This window comes from Blastomyces gilchristii (genome assembly GCF_000003855.2).
Source record: "Blastomyces gilchristii SLH14081 genomic scaffold supercont1.8, whole genome shotgun sequence".
NCBI classification, from domain to species: domain Eukaryota; kingdom Fungi; phylum Ascomycota; class Eurotiomycetes; order Onygenales; family Ajellomycetaceae; genus Blastomyces; species Blastomyces gilchristii.
In genome coordinates this window covers 1581117-1590586 of record NW_003101675.1, presented here as the reverse complement: position 1 = coordinate 1590586, position 9470 = coordinate 1581117, and positions in this window count along the sequence as shown.

Genomic DNA, 9470 nt, shown 5'->3' with positions numbered 1-9470 from the left:
AAAAGGCCTGTATGAACTATGCTCTGAGAGTTGTAAAGATGAGCTCAAATCATATAATCAGAGAAAGAGTCTCTTCTTCATTTCCATCAATTAACTCTGGTAATGAACTGGATTGAAATAGATTTCTTGATTGAAATGAAAATAACTCTTCAAAGAAAATGTCTTCTCAACTGTACAGACTATACTCTCTGATTAAAAATCAATTTTCTTCTTTAAATATTGAAAAAGTTGATCATGAGAAGTTATCTCCCTGGAGAGAAAAGCTTGAATCTCTTATAGACTTACAAATAAGTGAACTATCAAAAGAGAAAGAATATGAACAGCATTTGAAGAGAATTTCTATAATCAATATAAAAGACTCTATTCTGATTTATTCAGATGACTCAAAAAATGAGAACTTGAATAGATTAGACACAGGAATTGCTTATACTGAAGATAATATCAATTTTATCTCAGATTTCTGAAATCTAGGCTCTGAATATGAAGTCTTTGATGCTGAACTATTTGCAATAGTGAAAGCTTTCAAACTCATTGAAATAAAATCTCATAAAAGAGGAAATTGTTTGAAAGAGGCATGAATATTCTCTGATAGTCAAGCTGCTTTAAAAAGACTTAGAAATAGTCAGATTCATAATAATCAAATGAATCTTGAACTGATCTTAAACTCTATTTTGAAAATTCAAAAGAGAAGAACATTAAAGCTGATAATTCATCTGCACTGGGTTTCTGCTCATATGAATATTCATGACAATGAATTGGCTGATTCAGCTGCAAAAAAGGGTGCAGAATTAAGCAGATCTATTCAAAAAATTGTGTCCTGGTCTTTTATAAAGAGAAAAATAAAAGAATCTTGTTTAGACAAGTGGAATGAAAGCTGGCAGAAATAAAAGAAGAGTATACATTATTCAAGATTTGAAACAAAACTCAAGTGGAAATCTTGTTCAATTAAATGTAAAAAGAAAATATTCTCATCTATAATACAGCTGAAACTAGGACATGACTATTTCAAATCTTATATACAAAGATTTGATGATAGATTTAACTCAATAGAATGCTTATTCTGCAATACAAATGAGAATCCTGAGTATATTGTAATGCACTGTGCATTATACAATAGTCTCAGAGCCAGATTGAAAGAGAAGTATGATCTAAATCAATTAAATATGAGATTCTTATTCTCAACTGAGACAGGAATTAAATACTTAATAGACTTTCTATCAGAAACTCAAGCAGCTACAAGAAAATGGCTAAATTCAGAATTATCTGAATATGAAGAGGAGGAAATCAATCAGATATAGTCTGTTAAAACAGCTATACACTCTCTTTTAATAATTTGTTTTGTTATAGTCTCTCTTTACTTTATCTTTTTCTTTATCTTTTTCTTTCAATTTCTTTCTATCTATCTATTTAATGTGTCTATCTTTGAGACTGTGTTCTTTTTCTCTTTTCCTTTGTCATGATATTATCAAATGATTTCAAAGTATCAAAAGATGTTAAAACACTGCAATTTGTAAACAGTTTTTGTATTCTGGGCTGGAATTTTCTGATTTTGCATATCTGAAATTGATGAATGTATAATAGTTAACTTTACAGATATAGGAAAAACCCTGAGAACTAAAAGTTCTCAGGTAGATGTCATAGTCTCTGACTGCATACATCTATAATTGAAGAATAATAATAATAATACACAGAAAAGCAAAGTTATTATGAATAACTGATAAAAAGATAAATCTCACAGACTTGAAGTGATATTCATTCTTATAAATATGAAATGAGTTTTTCAAATGAATCTTGCACAACTTTGAGAAAGTGAATATATGAGATAAGTGTTATAAATACTTCACTAAGTGTAGACAAGTGAGTACTGTTATATCATACTTCATACACTTCAGCTTACATTATCTTATATTGAATAAAGAGCTTTCAACATCTTTCTGTTTACAGATCTTTATTCATGATCTTACACTTAAGTTAAGAGTGAAATGAAAATGCTTAATCTCACAGTCAGATATAGTGAAGAAAGTATATAATATTCTTATTATATGAGAATAAGTAAGTCAATTGTAATAGAAAATACTGCAATTAAGTATATCTCAGTGAAGAATAGATAATCAGACTTCTATGATATAAGTCACACACTCAGATATAATGAATCTAGATCTGAATATCATTACTAAAGTGCTGAATCCTCTGAAAAAGAGATTCTCTGAGTGAAAATCTTGATATTATGAGTATTGAGCTTGCTTTAACTGCAGATACTAAAATTATGATGTAAAAGATGACACTCAGTATACATAGTCAAGAGAAGCAAGAGAGTTAAAAAACTAGCAGAATCAGTGAGCTCAGAGACACTTGCTGATATTCTATAAAAAGTCTTCAAAGTGAAAGAGATGTCTGTGTTAGATAATTCTCTGAATTCTGTGAATATCAAGAGAAAGCAGGCTTCTGACTGAGATGTGAGTGAGGATGAAGTGAATACTTATCTCAATGCCTTGAGACCTGAAATGTTAATGTATAAGAGACACTTAAGTAAGAATTAAGAGATGACTGCAAAAGTGTTAGCAGACACAGAAGCTTCTATATAATATATTAATAATTATATAATCTGAAGACTGAAAGAGATCTGCTAAGTGAAGAATTCTCAATGTATAAGATTATCTGATAACTAATATTTAATATCATCTGCAAGAGTAAGAGTTCCCTTGCACTTCAGAGAATGATCTTACTATATTTAAGTGTGAGAGCTGCAGAACATGAAATACAATCTTATTCTCAGACTTGATTAATTTCAAAGGTTCAATTCACAGATTCAATGACATACATATCATATACAGTTAACTGATAGAAAGAAAACAGTTCATACAATTCTATCAACTGATATAAGAAGAACATTTCACATCCCTGATATAGAAGAGTTAAATCTGCTTATATATTAATAAGTAAAGAGAATGATTCACAAGATCTCATCTGAAAGCATTCTGTATATCATACAGAATCTGAAAGTAAAGAAAATCAAGATAAAGAATATGCAGAAGAACAAGTGTATGAAGAAGCTTCTGAAGAAGTATGAGAAGGTCTTCTGAATAGATCTTTTATCGGAATTGCTGCTGAAACAAGAATTCATATATAAGATTGACACAGAGAATGCAAAACCAGTCAATCAGAATGCATACTCTCTGTCATAAACACATCTCAAAGAACAGAAGTATCAGATTATTAATCTTCTAGAACATGATCTCATATGATTCTCATCAAGTATGTGAGGCTTTTCAGTTCTATTTGTGAAAAAGACAGATGAAGAGTGATGAATATGTATTAATTATCAAGCACTCAATAAGCTTATGATCAAGAATGAATATTCACTGTCATGAATTCAACAACAGTTAAATACAGTTGAAAACACCTGATATCTATTAAAGATTGATCTTCTCTCAGAATACTAGCAGATTCATGTAGATGAACTGTCAGTTTCATGAACTATATTTAATATACAATGAGAGAAATTCAAATTTCTGATAATATTATTCAGTCTGATAAATATATCTATCAACTTTCAAACAATGATGAATACAATTCTTCATAAACAGAATGAAATCTCATACCTTATATATCTCAATGACATTCTAGTCTTTTCAAACTCATATAACAAACATCTGAAGTATCTCAATGAAGTGCTTACAACTCTGACAGAGTATAAGCTCTACATCAAATTAATAAAATATGTGTTTGAAATAGAAGAGTTGAAGTTCATAGAACATGTAGTGAGTGATAACTGTATACATCTCATCTCAGAGAAATTGAATGTTATAGTGAATTGACTGCAGCTGAGAAATATACACCATATATAATAGTTTCTTGAGTTGGTCTCATATTATCACAGATTCATCAAGGATTTTATATGAATATCTGTATCACTCTCAGATCTCTTAAGAGAAATGAATACAAATCTGTAAAGAAAGAAGTTTCATTCAATCATCTGAAATGCTGTGTACAAAGAAGCTTTTCTCACACTGAGAAAATCTATAACAACATTCTCAGTGCTTATTCAATCAGATTATAATAAATCTTTCTACATTGAGATGAATGCATCTGAATGAGTTATCAGAGACACTCTTCTACAGATGAGTAAGAACAGCAAGCTGCACTTGATAGTATACAATGATAGAAAACTATCAGGCACTGAGCTTAATTACTTAGTGTATAAAAAGAAATTGCTAGCAATCAAGCATGCACTAGTATTATAAGATAGATATATTAACAATGAGTATACAATAACAGTGATCACAGATTATGAAAACCTCATCTATCTATAATTAATAACAAAATCTTTCAAACACTTAGTATATTGAATCTTGAAGTTTCAAGTGTACAATCTTCATATTAAATATTAAAAGAGATTGAATGCTGTAATATCTGATACAATCAGTCACAGATCTGATTTCATGAGTAAGAGTTCTGTAAACTAGATATAAGAGAAGTTTGCATTAAATATACTGAGAGAGTGTAAGAAATCAGAATAAGTGAACATCATGATCTCTTATTTAGAGAATGACAAGATATCAGATGATAAACATCTTGTAAGAGTAGTAGAAGAGATGCTTTTGAACTTCAAGCTGAGAAAATTGAAAAATGACATTGTGCTTTATCATAATCTAGAATACATAGAAGCTCTCTATCTAGAATCTTCATTTAGATATGACTTGATAGCTCACATGCACAAGGAATTCAGTCACTTAGAAAGCCCTGAACTCATGAGCATACTTGAATCAAGAGTATACTGATCAAGCATGACTGAGAACATTCAGATGTATACTCACAAGTGCCTGAATTATCAGGTTGTGAAAGAATCTAAGAAAGGATTAGAACATGAGAAAGTATAATATCAGATGAAGTATATAATACAACTGTTTAAATGATGAGAAGTGAACCTTATAGACATATTATCACAAATATAAAATGAAAATTGATGAATAATCACTGCTATTAATTACACTACTGACTGATCAGTTGTGAAAGCAGTTTCAGAGACAATAGAGAAGATAATGACAAAGTTTCTATATAATGAGATCTATATCAACTATGAAATGCTGTGTGAGATTCTAACTGATAACAGTGTGAACCTTGTAGAAGAAGTAGTGAGGCATTTCATGAGTCAGTTATAGACAAGACATTATAGAACAACATTATATCATTCATGAATAAACAGAAAGATGAAACACTTGAATAAAATCTTGAGTAACATGCTGATGAAATATCTAGTGAACAAGTCTATAAGATTATGAAATGAATATCTCAGTCAGGCACTATTAGTCATGTGAATTCAGCAGCATGCAGTCTTTAAGCATTCATCATTCTACCTGTTGTATGAATTGCATCCGCACATTCTGGAGAATGCTTCAGAAAAGATGAGAAAGAAAACAGCAGTTACAGATGCAACAGTTGCAGATGCAGAATCAAGATTGAAAGAGATCAGTCACACATGTGCAAAAGTGAATAAGTTACTTCTGAACTGAGCAATTCAATCAAAAAGAATACAAGACTCACTAGTTAAGAAATTGAGTCTCAAGATGAAAATGTAAGTTCTTATATATAATAAGAGTTCTGAGAAGTTTCAATCTAGATGATTTGAGTCATATAAAATACTCAAATCACATTCTCTGAAAATATATGCATTGAAAGAATCAGAGAAACAGATCTTACACAACTTAATAATTGATTCACAACTTGTAAAAGCAAAGATGCAAGACTTGAGTGAATTATAGTTATTCACAGCACTATTATCAGTGTTGAAAAAGAAGAGACTTATAATTGAAAAGTCTTACAAGGTAAGAAAAATCATAGATGCTTATGAATCAGATGATCTCACTTATTCTGATCTTTTTATAATTATAAGAAAAGAATGAGAAGCAATGAAGAAATCAGATAAATGCTACACTTCAATAAGTAATGAGACTGTAGCTGATTGTATGATAATGTGCTGCAGATAGCAGATATAACACAGTAAACAGCAGTCTCAAAGCAGCAGACTTGCATGTGAATCAGATCACAGAAGAAAAAGAAATTCAGAGTTGAATTTAACTGTTTACATCAGTTCAATTGTGAAGATCACAGAGAATAAACTATCTGAAATATTCACAGATATGTGAGATCAAGCTATCTTGACCTCTGAGAATGCTCAGAGATCAGATGAGGTTAGTTTTAATAAGCTGTTCACTATAGTAATCTGAGTGAGTGAAGAGAGACAGTATAATACATAAGACAGAATTCTAAAAGATGAAAGCTGCTGAATCTAGTTACTGAATACTGTATTATATAGAGATTGTGTAAGAGTAGTAACTAGTAGATAAAGAAAAAGTGTAAGAAAAGAAAAGAAATAATGAATTGATCATTAACTGTAAGAATTGACTGTAAAAAAGACAAATGTTATTATACATACTTCATTCATTTTCATATATCACATGTTTAATCTATTTTCAATGCCACATCACCTGGAAAACATTAAAAACAAAAGGAATCTCAAAACTCAAGATCTGTAAGGGATTTGAGAGCTGTAAGCTACTCTTACAATAACATCATACATATCTCTGATTTCTCTATCACTCTGTATATGACATTATTGTCATTTATCACATGATTGACTGAAATGCTAATATAGAAATGTGTACACATACACATAGAAAAATTGAAGAAGAGTGCAGGACTCACAGAATCAGAAGTCAGAACAGAGAGAGCAGAGATGAAAGAAATAGAAGAAGAAGAAGACATAGAATCAGATAAACAACAGTGAGAGTCATCTGAGACTGAATGCTTATAACTCAGTGTGTACACAATCTTCTCTGCAGAAGAGAAAGAGAAAGCAATAGAAGAAGCTTAAGAATGAGAGAGAATAGTCTCAGCAGTATTATTATCTTCAATTAGAATGATCTCTGATGTCAGAGTAACTAAGAATTATTATTAGTATATAAAAATCACAAAATCAGAGATGAGAATAGTTATCAAATAAATACTCACTGACCTTAGAGTTGTACATATAATTACAATATACACAAGGCTTCTCAGAAAGAGAAAGAGAGATACAGAGAAATATAGAAAGCAGAACACAGTATATAAACAGCTTATTTTCATGATGACATCTCAGACAAGGTGTATAAGTCTTATACTCATGAGTGTAAAAGAGTATGATATCTATGTTCTCATTTCTGAAAACACAGATATCTTTTATCTGTATCACAAAGTCAGATGACAGATGTTAGAGACTAGACTGATACAGATCTATTATTCTGAAGGAATTTATTAAAGCAGATGTTTCTGTGATATTAAACTTTACAGTTATAAAAAGCTTTTTAATGTTTGTGAATGCTATAACTTCATATATAGTAAAACTTATAACAATTTCTTCTAAGAATAGAAAAATCAGTATTAGAAAGAAAAGATGAAAAATGAAAAGACTTATAATCTTAACACTGTTGAGAGAGAGAGTGATTCTCTGAAATGAATGAATAATTATCTTATTATAAATATTTAAAATGAACATAATAATTAATGTCTGTGACTGAGCTTCAGATAGTTGTGTCATATACTGTCTTTATACAATAAATTGTTCTAGAGATCAGCAAGAAGAGTAGAAGTATACACACTGAAAAACATGATTCACTGAGCCTATGCAATATCTTCTTAAAACAGGAAGAGCTAGTAATAAAGGTAGTGATGAGAGCAGAAGTAGCAGAAGTGAGAGTTACAGAAACAGAGGTAGTGAGAGTGAAAGAATCAGACACAGAGACAGGTGTAGAAGATTGAGAGAGAGTGACAGAGAAAGAAATAGAGAAGACAGAGAGAGATACAGAAGATCTGATTATACATAATATAAGTAATTTCTTTATTATTACATTCTTCAAGTTCTTAATCAATGATTCAACATTGAGTTCACTATTATCAGTGAATGCAGATCTGTTAATATGTGAAGATTCTATATGAATAAAAACAACATATCAGCATCTGTGTTTATGTAAAATTATGCCAGAAAATACAATCAGAAACTCACTGAGAAGAAAAAGATTAAGAGTATATAAGAAGATAAAGAAGATGTGTCATTCATGATAGTATATTCTGATAATTGTTAGAAGATAAACAAGTCCTGATCACATTTCATAATGTATTATACTTACTGCTAATGAACTGCCTGATATGAGCACTATGAGAATGCTTATTATGAGAATGAGAGATCATCATCAGAAACATGTATAATATAATAGATGAACAGATGAAAAGAGTTGAATGGAAGAAGAAATAGAAATCTTGAATAAGATAGTGACATTTGATGATAATGATGATAGAGAAGATAATTGAAGAATAAGAAAAGTTAGTGAATGAGTAATGTAATATAGTGAAAGTTTCTTTATAAGAGTGTACACAGAATGCTAGCTGAATCAGAGATAGGTCACAAGATCATGAATGCTAGTAGCATGCTAATCCGCATGAAGCTAGGGTGAATATCATGATCATGTAAGTGTGATTGAATCTGGTGAGAGAGAATGTGGTTCAGAAGAATGTATAGTGATTTGAAAGAATGTACAACTGTTGAATAATAACACGGCCGCTTCTGAACTTGCTTATAAGTGTAAAGGGGCCATAGCGGCCACTAATTAATTTAGCATATGATATTACAATATATAAGAAGCCGGCGTACGCCTGTAATCGTACGCTGGCAAGCAATCTTTGAATCACATGTTGATAGAATTTCTAGATATATCAGTATTTACTTCATTCACAGCAGAGAGCTGTAAAAGAATATCACAGTACAGACTTATAAAATTATTCTCTAAGAGTTAAGTATTATCTTTGTTAATTTGATTTATTTAATTTCTTATAAATAAGACTCAATCTCTGTTAACTTCTGTAAGCAGTCTGTTGAAAAATATGATATTCAGAATCTTATATTCTAGACAGATATAATCAGTTCTTATAATAATCAGATATTCAATGAAAGTGTAATCTGAGTCTTTTAACTTAGTAGTTATACTAATCAGTTTCTCAAACAGATAGATTCTGTAAATAGTAGATCTCTCAGAAAAGTTATTCTCTATAATAGTTTATAAAGTATAAGTAGATAACTTGAATTTCTTAAGTATAGTGAAATAAGTTTTAGTCTGTGAGATAATTACAGATTATATATAACTATATAATCAAAGATTGCATTCTTTTCAGAAATGTTATATATTTATAATAATATTCTTATCAAGATTATTATCTTTAAGAATATTATTAATTTCAGACTGTTTTATAGTTAAAAGAATTTTCTCTCTTCATATTAAGTAGTTAATAAATTCAGTGAGAACTATTAATTTTTTAATAAGTCTTACTTAGCTTCTGAATTCTTTAAGAACTTTTATTATAATAGATATCTTCTCTTTCTATTGAAGATATTCTATCAGATCTGCTCTTATCTTATTATTTACAGAGTTATCTCTACT